The sequence below is a fragment of the Eutrema salsugineum genome, unplaced genomic scaffold (assembly GCF_000478725.1).
Source record: "Eutrema salsugineum unplaced genomic scaffold, Eutsalg1_0 scaffold_17, whole genome shotgun sequence".
NCBI lineage: Eukaryota > Viridiplantae > Streptophyta > Magnoliopsida > Brassicales > Brassicaceae > Eutrema > Eutrema salsugineum.
Window position 1 is genome coordinate 4,096,855 of NW_006256852.1, and position 13,523 is coordinate 4,110,377.

General features: G+C 40.2%; 1 non-coding gene across 1 annotated transcript; it reads left to right on the plus strand.

Moving 5' to 3' along the window:
* Positions 1-2,140: 2,140 nt before the first annotated feature.
* On the plus strand, positions 2,141-2,245 carry LOC112087698. The gene has a single exon (XR_002900242.1). It is a non-coding gene; the product is annotated as a small nucleolar RNA R71 (small nucleolar RNA).
* Positions 2,246-13,523: the final 11,278 nt, after the last annotated feature.

Here is a 13,523-nt window from a genome sequence, read left to right on the forward strand (position 1 = left end):
AACTTTCCGGTTAAATCCCGTAGTAAAACGGGGAATCGAAGTTCCGGTTTATGGGAAACAGGGAAAAACTCGCCTGGAGCAAAACATGGCCGGCCGCGGGCCAGGCGCGCGCGCCCGCAGTAAGGATGAGTTGGGCCGTGGCTGAAGTGATGCGGGCTGCGGTAAATGATGGGTCGGCCGCGGCTGGATTGATCGCAGCCGCGGTGAACTGTGCTCAGGGAACTCCCGGTTTCTCCCATTTTCCTGCTTTCTCATCATATCTTTTTGTATTTTCTGGTTTTTTGAATGTTTTTGGTTTTTCTGGGTTTTATAAAAGCCTGAAATGCATAAAAAAAAAGAAATCAAATAGAAAAGAAATAAAAAGAAAAGAAAATCATACCAAATGGGTTGCCTGCCATTAAGCGCTTTTGTTTAAAGTCTTTTAGCTAGACTCTTGGCAGGATTAGGATTGAGAAGAAGAGACAGGATCTCTTGAATTAAGAGTTCTTGTGGTCCTTCTTAGCCTGAACTTTGGATTTCCTTCATCTTGAACCACAATCTCGTTTTCTTTCTTAAAGATTTTTGCATCCTTGAGGACATATTTTGTCTTCTCAACAATTCCTTCAAGATTTTTCTCATTTTCCTTGCTGATATCTGGTGGCACCACTATCTTGATATTTCCAAATTGCCAAGATGCAAGTGCTTTTAGTTCCTTCTTGTCCTCCAACACCTTCTCCTTGTCTTTGTCTTTCTGATTTGGAGCTGGGTCTGGTGTGGTCTTATAGAACTTTTTCCTGTTCACATTTAAGAAAACTAAACAGCGATTTGCATGGTCAATAACAGCACCTAGAGTGGCTAAGAATGGGCGACCAAATATCAAAGGTCTGTCTTTGTCCTTGTCCATTTCCAAAACTTGAAAATCGGCTGAGATTGTTTTGTTTCCAATGATCAGTGCCAAGTCATGGATCATTCCTTCTGTTCTCTTTTGAGATGAATCATCAAAGATTATCCTTACTGGGGATGGGACAAATGTACCTATACCAAGTTTCTCAGCAACAGATTTTGACATGACATTCACATTAGCACCATAATCACATAAACAATCTGAAAATTCAATTCCAAAGATTGAACAGGTGAATGAGAAATGCCCTGGATCCTCAGACTTTTTGAGTCTTTGGTCAGGCAAGCGTTTGAGTACCTTAACTGGAATGACTCGGCTTCTCTCATGCTCGGTTTCAGAGTCCTTTATGAGAGGTTCCGGCGTCAATCTCCCCTTAGAGTTTGCGACAGGTTCTTCCTCCAAAACTGCTGTCATAGCATTGCAGAACTTCTTTGGATTATCTTCTACTCTTCCTGGTAAAACTCCTGGTTGTCTCTTCATTGAATCTGCAGTTTGACTATCTGATGTTCCAACTTCTTGACATGGGTTGCAAGAGATTCGAACTTCCCATTCAAGTCGTTGTAAATACAATCGATCTTCACCCCCATTTCTCTGAATGACTTCTCATTGCCTTGAGTAGTCTACATCATAGTTTGTTCAAGTGATTTTACCTGGTTACTTAGCTGGGAAAGGGTTGCTTCTAATGAGCTGGTCTGTGCTTGTTGAGGATTGAATGCTGGTCTTTGTTGGAAGTTTTCTCCTCCATAGTTTCCACCTTGAAACTTGTTTTGAAAACTCCTTTGTTGCTGCGGATATGGCTGATTATCGGCTCCTTGATTTCTGTACGAGAGATTGTTGAAGTTGGCACCAGAGTTCCTGAAGTTGTTGTTGAAAGCTGGACTAAATCGATTATGATATGCCTGGGCTCCCATAAAGTTGATTTCTTCCTCTTGGTACTTTCCATTTTCTTCATATCTTCCATCATCCTCATTCCCTACAGCAGTATCACAAGCATATGATGGTGATGATGTTATATAATACCAAAAAATGCAGGATATTAGATAAATCCATTTCAAGTTTAGAGATGAAATTAGTAGCTGCCAGAGCTGCACGAGAGTCTTTGTTTGTTGTTGCTGTTAGCTACAGCCAGATTTTCGATGAGTGCTCTCCTTTGTGGTATGGTTTTTGAACTGAAATCTCCATTGCTGGCAGTGTCAAGAAAAAGTTGATACTTCTGCTGAAGTCTTCTGTAGAAGATGCTTAGTAGGTTTGCTCCAGAGAAACCATGATGAGAGCAGTCTCTCTCATAATCTTTGAGTCGCTCCCAGGCTTCATAGAATGACTCTATTGGGCCTTGTTGGAAACTTTGTATCTTGTTTCTTGGCTGGTTCGATCTTGAATTGGTGTAGAAGTGGTTCAAGAAAGCTGACTTGCATTCTTCCCATGAAGTAATAGAACCAGATGGCATAGATTTCAACCATCTAAAAGCTTTATCACTTAGAGAGAAAGGAAAAAGCTTACACTTCACATAGTCCACAGTTTCCGGAGTTGTTCTTACCATTCCAGAGATTTCTTCAAAAAGATCAATGTGATCCATTGGATGCTCAGTACAGATTCCATGGAATTGGTTCTGCTTCACCAAAGAGACAATCTGAGGTTTTATCTCATGATTTTCCCTTGGAACAGGAATTTGAATAGCTGATCGATTTTGAAAGTGTTGGTGAGGTGCATCGAAATCGGCAATGAGTCTATTCCGAAGCTGTCTTCTCGCAGGATTGGCAAGCTGTATTGGTCGATTGGCTTCTCTAAAAACTGGTGGAACAATGTTTTCACTTTTCATCATTCCTTCTTCCTTCAGCATCGGCCTGGTCTTGTCTCCTTTGATTTTCAGCGACGTGAGCAGGATTTAGAGGGACTCGGTTTCCCTCTTCATTGAGTTTTGGCTGTCCATCTTCTTCATGAGCAGCATCTAGGTCATCACCATGAACTGAATCACGGTCATCATCTCCAATGTGATCCTCCTGATCACGGTTTAAAGGATCTTCCCGATGGGCATTAGGATTGGCCATCTTGAGCGTCTTTCATCTGAGTTTCCTAAGTGCTCTTTCGTGTTTGTCAATCTCGTCTAAGGGCAATACGATTTCGTCAGGATCTCTCCTAGTTTTCATGCACCTGTGAGCAAAGAAAACGAAGATAAAAAGAGGAGTTAGAAAATCTCCAGCAGAACTCGAAAATCTTGAGGTTTATGATTGAAATTAGATTTAGAAGTCAAGTCAACAACGACAGATCCCCAGCAACAGCGCCAAAAACTTGATCCGAGTGCAGTGGGCAACACAAGTTTTACTCTAGACAAGCTGCAAGTGCACAGCAAACGCAGTAGTACTTAGGGATCGAATCCACAGAGATCTGTGTGTTGAGGACTTCTAACTGATGCTAAAAACAATCGTAAACCTAATCTAATAAAGAGGGGTTTTGGTTTGTCACTAAATCTAATTATGCAGAGAATTAAAAAGACCTTTAAGTAAAAATCGGTTGAAAAACAGTAAGGAAAAAGCGCTGGATTCAAGGTTCATCTTTAGGGTTCATGTTCTAAAACATAAGGAATTTAGGCAAGGATTTTCTATGACTCTGAAACTAGGATAGACGCATGTAAGATTAGCCAACTCTCGTCACCCTAATCATCTGATCACTTGTTCATGGCAATTAACTCTCACTCTCATGCCAGAACAAGATCATGCTTTGTAGATCAGAATCCATCTCTGCTTACGTATCCTCCGTAGGTAGCTTTCGTCTCCTACGGCGGGGACGTCCATAAGATCCAGTTTAGGCAACCCAGATACAACACTCTCGTGGCTCGGATTAAACCTAGGATCAGATTCTGGGTGATCAATCCAGAATTACCGCTTTTAAATTTCAATGAATAGGAGAATCATGTTAAAAATCGAAATCCTTTTCCTAGAAACCTAGATGTCATTCGAACATGGGGTCCCTTTGGATTACCCTTTCACCCAACTAGGTGACTACTCAGACATGGCTGAGGTAGACATCATCATCAGTTTAGAACTAAGAAGAAGAAAAGTAAAAGAAACAAAGTTGCAGAAAAATTTCTCTTATTGAAGACAGAATGGCGATGGAGAGCTTCTACAAATGCATAAAAATTAAACCTAAACTACAAATGAGTTACCTCTCAAAGAGAAGAAAGAAGCTCTCTTACGAAAGACCTAAAAATGAGTATTTATAGTGTTTCTTCAAGTCTTGGGCGTCTAGGGCTTGTAAAATGGGTACAGGAAGTGTCTTGGGCCTTAATTGGGCTCCCGAGGTTCGGACATAGGTCCACCGAGGGTGAAACCTCCTGAGCCGCGGTGGGAAGAAGGCTGGCCGCAGGTGAAAGCACTTGTGCTTGACTGGCCTTGTGTTGATAGGCCTTCAGTGCATTGATGATATATTGAGATCCAAGTGTGTTGGAAAGCTAGTTGTCTCGTCTATAATGTCTTCAAATTTGGGGATGATTAGACGGTGATAAGGTCTTCATTGGTTGCCAAACTTTTGACAGCCTGAATTTATCCAAAAATGTACTTTTGCTCCAAAATGCACTCCAAAGTCCCAAGTTTCCTGAAAAAGCCTTTTTAAAACTCCAAAACATGGAAAACACTTATAAAACCTTTAAAACTGAGTAAAAACACCTGCATAAGATATTGAAAGTGATCCATAAAAGTGGTCAAAATCAGGTGTTATCACTCATCATTCAGTAGTTCACCCCCTTCACACGCATTATCCAAAACTGCAAATTGTGAGTGAGTTAGAATTTGAACTTGTCCAAATTCTAATTATAAACTCTAATTTTTTTTCCTTAGTTTCTACTAGCTTTCGCAGATGAGACCTCAGACCAGACTTCTTCGACATGGTGTGTGTTATCCTCAGGTGGCAACACCTGATCCTCTCCAGATTGAACCATCAACACTTGCTCCTCAACTGCCTCTGTTGCTGGTTCTACATGTGCGATGACCTCATCAACAATTGTTTTAGCCACTTTCTATGTTTCTTAGGCACAATTTCTCTGCGTTTTAACTCGCTTTCTACAACTTTAGATTGTGAGCATGGGCTTGCAACACAGATTGTCTGTAGATATCCCCATTTTTCATAGTTCAAACCTTTTGGAGGTAGCCAAGGATAGTTGAACTCCACATCAGATTCTTTAGCTCCGCTGAACTGATAGTTGATAATTTTAGGCAGTTCTTTGTTAAATCTGCTTCGACAAAGACCTTGGTAATCTCAAGATTAAAAGATGATGTTGTTTCCAGGTGTAGCCGCGTCGGTATACCCACTGGACTGGAGATAAAACTGAGCCATTTCCATGAAAACATACTCGGTGGAACGTGTTTAAGTAGACCCATTATTGAATCGATTCCACCTCAGGCTCTGCATTTTCTGTGATCGGAAACCACATAGATTCAACCATTGGGATTTTAGTGATACTCAACATGCCTTTGCGCAAAAAAACCCCAGCTCCGAGAATTGGGTTAGTGATTATAAACTTCACTGTAGAATTGTTGATGACTTGGACGTCGATGTTCTATGTCTTGTCTCCAAGAGAAGGAATCTTATTGACAATCATGTGAATCTTTACAACATGTGGTGCTGCTGCAAGTTAACGACCTACAAAGAATCATCCCAGAGGGGAGTAGCTTCATAGACTTACTGTGGGACTTCCACTGAATTTTTACCATCTTTGACTTAAAAATGAATCTCATACATCGATAGAGCATTCTTATTTTGGACAACATTCACCCATGATGGAGGAGACAGAGAGTTTGATGGAGTTTGATAGAAACCTAAAACCTGTAACTTACTTAAAATGCTACTACACTTTTTTGTCAGCGAATGACCACACAAGAGATGATGGATGTCTCTTGATAAACCAGTTGATCACTTCGGATATTACACACCAAATGATCAAATCACAAGTAACAAAATGAAAATCATTCTCACAAAAGAAAAGTTTTGATTAAAAAATTGGATTAGGATCAGAAATGATCTTACATTAGTTTAAATAGAAAAGAAACTTGAAAACAATGCTAAGTTTTTTTATTATCTTGAAAACCAAAGAGAAATAAAGATAGTAGAATTCAACATTGTGAAAAAACCAGGAGTATGAACTGTATGATTAATAGCACTTAACACATCAAAACGATTACTCTTGATTCAGAACCTTTCAAACAAATATTACAGACTTTGTTTGATCAGAATAACTCGCAGTCAACAACCTGACTCGACACTGACCGATTCTTAAATCTACCCAAAAGCTCACAATCTCTCAAGTTCCTTTTATGAACTTATACAATCACTCACCACAGTTACTGAATCTTACTCGAAACTACAGTGCTTTCTTTTTGCTCTATTGCAGCCAACCCTAACATTTTCTTCTTACTCTCTTATATATATTTTTGCGGAAGATCTCTTCGAGATATTACTTGCCACTAATCGAATCTTGCATATCTTGCTTAGTTGATACTATGGTTATATAGTTTCCACTTCTTGATCTTACAAGATCAAGCCACGTCATCCAGCTTATTTCTCCTTTCTTCAATATACTCGATTGTCCTCGTCTTAGTGAACTCTTTCCTCGATTCCTTGTGCTTACAATCTCCCCCTTTCTATTTGAATGTGTTCCCTCAATCTTCCTGGTTCTACCTGAAAAAAAACTTCTACACGGTATACCAAACAGAAACGAAGCACATACGCTGCAGCAAGTAGAACTTGCGTAAAGCATAAATCATAGAGTAACTCAAATCTAAAATAAAATAAGACAGAGGGGAATCAAACCAAGTTCAATGCAAAAACACAACGAAAAAAAAAAAAAACAAAGAACAGGGTCTCAACAAACCAAGGTGTTCAACATCAAAGAAATAGACTAATACTAGAAACTAGATAAAATCCACTCTTGGAACTCCCCCTCAGTCGCGCTTCGTTTACTCATGTCGTCTACTGACATGATCCTCAATTGCATCAGATTTTCATAATCTCCCCCTGCTTGAGAGCACATTTACATAAAACTTACTCATTAAGCTATGAAAGGCAAATTCACATGAAGAAGACAACTTACCTTGAAGACGCAATTGAATTGATTCCACAAGTGAGGTCAACTTCTGGAGATCATCCAACACGTTTGAGCGAACAGGAGGAGTAAGCACAACTGGATACCCTGACTCTTCATCATCACGAAAACACAAGACAGGACGTTGAAATATTAACACTTGGTAGATGAAGTTGTGAAAAAGCATTGGATGACTCAACGATCTAGGAGAGCGAGCAACGTGGATGACTTGATTATACATCATGGCGCCAAAATGAAACTTCAGCCGTTTCACGATGCCAGCGAAAAGCTTAACACGATGTGGAGCCATGTTGACAATGTCTGATGTTGGCAACCAGTTAGCAAGACACACTTTGTGAAGCTGCTTCATTGTGAGTGTGAAGTCCTGAACCTCTAGATCACCCCAAAAACGAATTTTTCCACCAGACACAATCTCAGCAGCTGCATCCAAGGTCTCTTCATCGAGAACTTCAGGAATGCGTAACAAAGGATCAAGTGAGACAAGACCTAACATACTGTTGATCATGTTTGGTGAGAACTCAAACATTTGGCGTCATACATACACATAGGTCACACCATCTCTGCACACCAGATCATCCATGTTTGCATAGAACTCACAAACCACTTGAAGGACATACGCATGAATGTCGATAACGGTATTGAGGAGACCAGCTTCCCAGACGAGAGTTTTCGACATCACGAAACTTCTGACTGCCCACAGGTACAAACAACTGATCCAAAAAATTTCGAGCAGCAAACAGATTATACCTTTGTTTGCCTTCAGCAGTGAGGAAGCGATGACAGTGCTGTCGCATGGGAGGCATCATGAGCTCTGAATGTGTGCTGTCCTTGTGCAGCTGGATCTTGTGATGAATCTCATACCGAGTGCTGATCTGCTCAGATGTCACCGGGTTACAATTGATAACAACAAGACTGATTTCATTGGAGGAGTCGCCGGAATTCTCAGACGGAGCGTAACCATAGTCCAGATGCCATTGACTGGTTTCCCCAACAGCATGACGACCCCTGCTCGCCAGAGCTCTCAGATGAGCCAATTCACTCATTATCTTAACTTCATGGGGCCTGTTTGAAGACATGATAGATGGCTGCAGAAACAGAATTCTAAAACAGAGAAAGTTTTTGAATTTACGGGTTTTGAAGATGATGAAAACTTGAACCAGCGGCCACATATATATATATATATATATACGGTGGACGAACTACATTAACCTAATTGGCCCATAAGGACAGCAAAAGCCCAATACTATCACACAAATTTCATGTAATTTAGCACAGCACCGAAAAAATAGTAAAACAACAGAGCACTAGAAGAGTTAGCATTCACGAGCAATTTGATAGCACTAGTAACAAATAGATATCACCAGGAAACGACGAACACAAGACAAAGCAGACAAGAAGGTAAAACAGTATCATCAGAAGGAATAGCATGAATTTTAAAACTGCCAAAAACACAAAAATAGGAAGAGGAACGATTTAAAAACTGCTAACACTCGTACTCATGGGACATTACTACACCTCAGACCCCACCAAGACTTACTGCATCAATTGTAAATGAAACAAAAACAGTGTCAACAGAGCACTATTAGAGAAACAAGTTAGTAGCCTCTAAATCCTTTCACACGAAGACAACTTTAGCTTGCAATCCAGATTTCTGAGTTCACCAAGAGATATCGATATGTTCAGCAGCCTTCTCATTGAAACCTCTCACACCAAACAATACGCATGATCAGAAGTGACGGGTTTACGCCAAGTCCAACACGGTTGTCTAGTGTCAGGGTTCTGATCGAGCTAAAAGTTATTTATCCTTTGTACTCTACAAGCAAGACAGTGAACGAACTCAGAAGTGACGGGTTTACGCCAAGTCCGACACGCGTGTCTGCCTCTTCTTCCTTTTTTTTTTGATTCAAAAACATAGTTTATATCTCTCTTTACTTGGTGATATGCTCAGAAACCTTTCTATCCAATCCGGACAGTGATCAAAATCAGAAATGATGGGTTTAAGCCAAATCCAACATGAGTGTCCATCTTTTTGGATCACTAAGTCATCGATCATGAGTATCAAAAGAGGCTTACTTGACTCATTCCCATCACAATGCAATGAGGTTTTAGATTTGGTGATCTGTACAAGGGATTAAATACTGCAGTAAAAGTCAAGATTTGGTCACAGTGCAATAATATCTCACGAGCACAAAAGTTAGCATTCACACACACCAAGTGATTTTCTCAAGCGAACAAAAGTGTTTAGATCAAGGGGTTTTGTAAACATATCTGATAACTGGTTTTCCGATGATACATGTCTAATTTCAAATGTCTTTTCTTCTACTAGTTTATGCACAAAGTGATGTCTTATATCTATATGTTTAGTTCGAGAATGCTGGATTGGATTTTTAGATATGTTGATAGCACTCATGTTATCGCATTGAACAAGTAGAGTTCCATACGACATACCATAATCGCTCAAAATTTTTTTCATCCAGAGGAGTTGTGTACAGCAGCTACCTAAAGTTATGTACTCGGCTTTTGCAGTTGAGAGTGCACAGTTTTGTTTTTTACTGTGCAACGCCACCAAGTTGTTACCGAGATAAAAACATCCGCCTGATGTGCTCTTGCGATCATCAACCGAGCCAGCCCAATCTGCATCACAAAAACCAGCCAAATGTTCATTAGTATCCTTGGTAAAGCATAAACCATAATCTAAAGCTCCCTTAACATATTTGATGATTCTTTTAACATCATTGAGATGGGACTGCTTTGGTTTTGCTTGGTATCGTGCACACAGTCCTACACTTAGACTAATATCAGGCCGACTTGCTGTTATATAGAGCAGACTACCGATCATGGCTCTATATAGATGTTCATTCACTGCAGCACCACTTTCATCCCTCTCCAGCTTCGCAGTGGTGCTCATCGGAGTTCCAGCAACTTTGCTTGTCTGCGTTTCAAACCTTTTGATCAAGTTTTTAGCATAGGTGCTTTGAGATACCGAGATGCCATTGGAGTATTGTTTGATTTGCAGACCAAGAAAATAGTTTAGCTCCCCCACCATACTCATTTCAAATTCACTTGACATTGTCTTGACGAATTGATCAACCAATAGCTGTTTTGTTCCTCCGAAGATTATATCATCTACATAGACTTGAATTACTAAAATTCTGTCTTTCTATTCATACAAAAACAGAGTCTGATCTACACTCCCTCGTTTGAAGCCCTTGTCCATAAAAAACAAAGTAAGCCTTTCATACCAAGCTCTCAGAGCTTGTTTTAACCCATATAGAGCTTTCTTAAGCTTGTACACGTACCCAGGATGGGCCGGGTCCTCAAAATCCTTTGGTTGTGCCACATAAACCTCCTCTTGTAGAAAACCATTCAGAAATGCACTCTTTACATCCATCTGGTACAATTTAATCTTTAGAATGCAGGCTATTGCAAGAAGAAGACGAATTGATTCCAAACGAGCAACCGGTGCAAACGTTTTGTCAAAATCCACTCCTTCAATTTGTGAATATCCCTGAGCTACGAGTCTAGATTTGTTTCTGACAATATTTCCTTTGTCGTCTATCTTTTTTTTGTATATCCACTTTGTCCCAACAAAGTTCACACATTCAAGTTTCGGAACAAGATCCCAAACCTCATTTCTGACAAACTGTTCGAGCTCTTCATACATTGCAGTCATCCAAAATTTGTCTTCTAGAGCTTCTTGGACGTTCTTTGGTTCAAATACTGACACAAAACACGCAAACATCAGTATTTCTATAAAGTTAATCTGTTTACCGCGTGTCTGCCTTGCTGCGTCTTGTTCACCAATTACATCCTCAGCCGAGTGGTTTCTGTGTACCTGCAGTTTCTGAGTCTCTGCTTGCTTCACTTCAGAAACCTCATCATCGTCAAACTTAGATGATTCTTGTGGAAGACTTCGTCGAGCTTTCTCTCTCTGATCGGTATTATCTGAGACGTTACTTAGAACACTGCTTCCTCTGTCATCAAAAAAACATTCATCGACTCTTCAATGGTCTGAGTTCTCTTATCGTACACCCTATATGCCATACTTTTCGTCGAGTATCCTAGAAAGATTCTCTCATCACTGCAAGAATCAAATTTACCCAGGCATCCCTTGTCGTCTAAGATATAGCAAATACATCAAAACACATGAAAATAGCTCAGATTTTGTGTTTTGCCTTTCCATATCTCATATGGTGTGGTGTTGGTACCTGGTCTGGCATAAAATCTGTTAATAATATAGCACGTTGTGCTAATTGCCTCTGCCCAAAATCTTTTAGCTACATCATTTCCTTGCATCATGGCTCTGGCCATCTCTTGTAGTGTTCTGTTTTTCCTTTCAACAATTCCATTTTGTTGGTGATTCTTGGTGCTGAATACTAATGTATAATATCTTGTGCCCGAAAAAACGTGTCAAACAAAGCATTCTGAAACTCTCCTCCATGGCCGCTGCGTATCTCCATTATTCCTCCTTTGCTGTTCTTAAGCTGTAGTGCAAGAATTTTAAAACTCTCTGCTGTTTCTGATTTTTCCCGCAGAAACCTTACCCAGGTAAATCTTGAAAAATCATCTACCAACACAAAAATATACCGTTTTCCAGTTATACTTTCTATTTGGACAGGCCCCATAAGGTCGATGTGTACCAGTTCAAGAATCCTTCTCGTACCAACATCAGGGACCTTCTTGTGCTGAACCTTTATGTGTTTCCCTTTTGCACACGCAGCATAGACAGTTGATGTTTTGTTTTCCAGTTTTAATACTCCTCTTACTACTTTGGCTCTTACAAGACGAGTTAGACCATCAATATTCATGTGTCTCAATCTCTTATGCCAAAGATCTAGCTCGGAGGATACAGCTGAGAGACATATTTCCGGGGCCTTCCACATATAACAGTTGTTATGAGCTCGAATACCTCTTAGAACTACTGCCCCAGCTTCATTCAATGCTTTACACTCAGTCTTGGTGAAGGTTACACTTAGGCCTTCATCACAGAGTTGGCTAATGCTTATCAGGTTTGCCTTAAGACCTTCAACGTATTACACATTTACCAGATTTGGTTGATCCGTGTCTGTGATGCTCCCTTTACCTCTGATTTTTCCCTTACCTCCATCTCCGAAGGTTACTTTGCCTCCAACTGAATCATCCATATGTTTCAAGACGTCCTTCTCTCCTGTCATATGTCTGGAACAACCGCTGTCGAAGAACCAACCATCACTGCTCTGTCCCTCTGCTGTTGTATATGCAACCAACTTGTTTCTCGATTTTCCTCAAGGTTGCAGACGGCTAAGGAGCAGTTCAACTCGATCTCTGGTTGTTCAACGTTCTTATGAATGACACCGTTAACTTTTGGTTTAGCTGTTGCAGACGTGAGATTTGAATACAAAAACTGTTTTTTAATCCACACACACAAGAATCTTGACGGTTCGATGTAACATCTGTGGAGTCTCCAGGCTTGATGAATTTTCTTGCATAACCTGTAGCAGAATGCTTTTATGTGTCCATGTTTGTCGCAGAAATAACATCCAGATCGCTTTTGTTGCAGAGATCCACCTTGTGGTTGATACTCCGACTCTGCCTTAAGACTTTTAGTAAGAATTGTCTTAGATGTTGACTGCAGATCGATTCTCTCCTTTCGTGACTGTTCTGGAAACTGAACATTTCCTTTCACAAAGTTTATCAGATTTCTCCCAGAGGTAGAATCATTCGATGTCGAGCCTTGATATCCTAAACCCCAATGGTTCTTACCATAACGGCCACTCGCAAGAAGATTATCTAAACTCTGGGTTCCATTATTCAGCATTCGAACCTCTTTATAATTCTCAGTAGCTTCTTGTTCCAAGCATTTGTTTTTATCTATCTCCTGAGTAAGACCTTTCTCCAGATCCTTGATTCTTTCCTCTAGACGAAGTTTTCTTGACGAGCTAGACACTTGACATTCCTTTCTTGTGAACTCTTAATTTCCAGTATATTAACTCTGGCTTCCAGCATCATTTTATCTTTGGTGAGTTGCAGTTTTTCATTGCTCAAAAGAATCCTACTGTCATACAACTTCTTGAACTCCTGCTTGGGGTCGATTTCAGCTTCATCTTCAGAGTCAGAACTGTCCACCTCGTGCTTCTCATCCTCTGTTCCCATGAAGGCAACAAAATTCAGAAACTCTTCTCCTTCGTTGTCGTATTCCAACTTACTTTCACTGAAACTTATGAAGGATTTCTCTTTATTTCTCTGCAGATTTGGACACTCAGGTTTTGTATGCCCAATTCCGTTACATTCTTGACACTTCATTTCTTTGCACTTGGTCAATCTGACTTAAGATGACCATACCCATCACACTCAAAACACTGAAACTCCTTTTTTCTAAAAGTTCTATCAGCGTCAGTCTTAAACCCTCGACTTCCAGACCTCTCACCTTCATTTCTCTGAAAATGATTTGACACTTTGGTCTGCCCTTTTACAACCCGCTTCAATGCCTTACTGAAATTTCTCGCCATCAGTGCCATACTATCTTTGATCTCTTGAAACTTGTCAACTTGTTCTCTGCAGCAAGCGCAA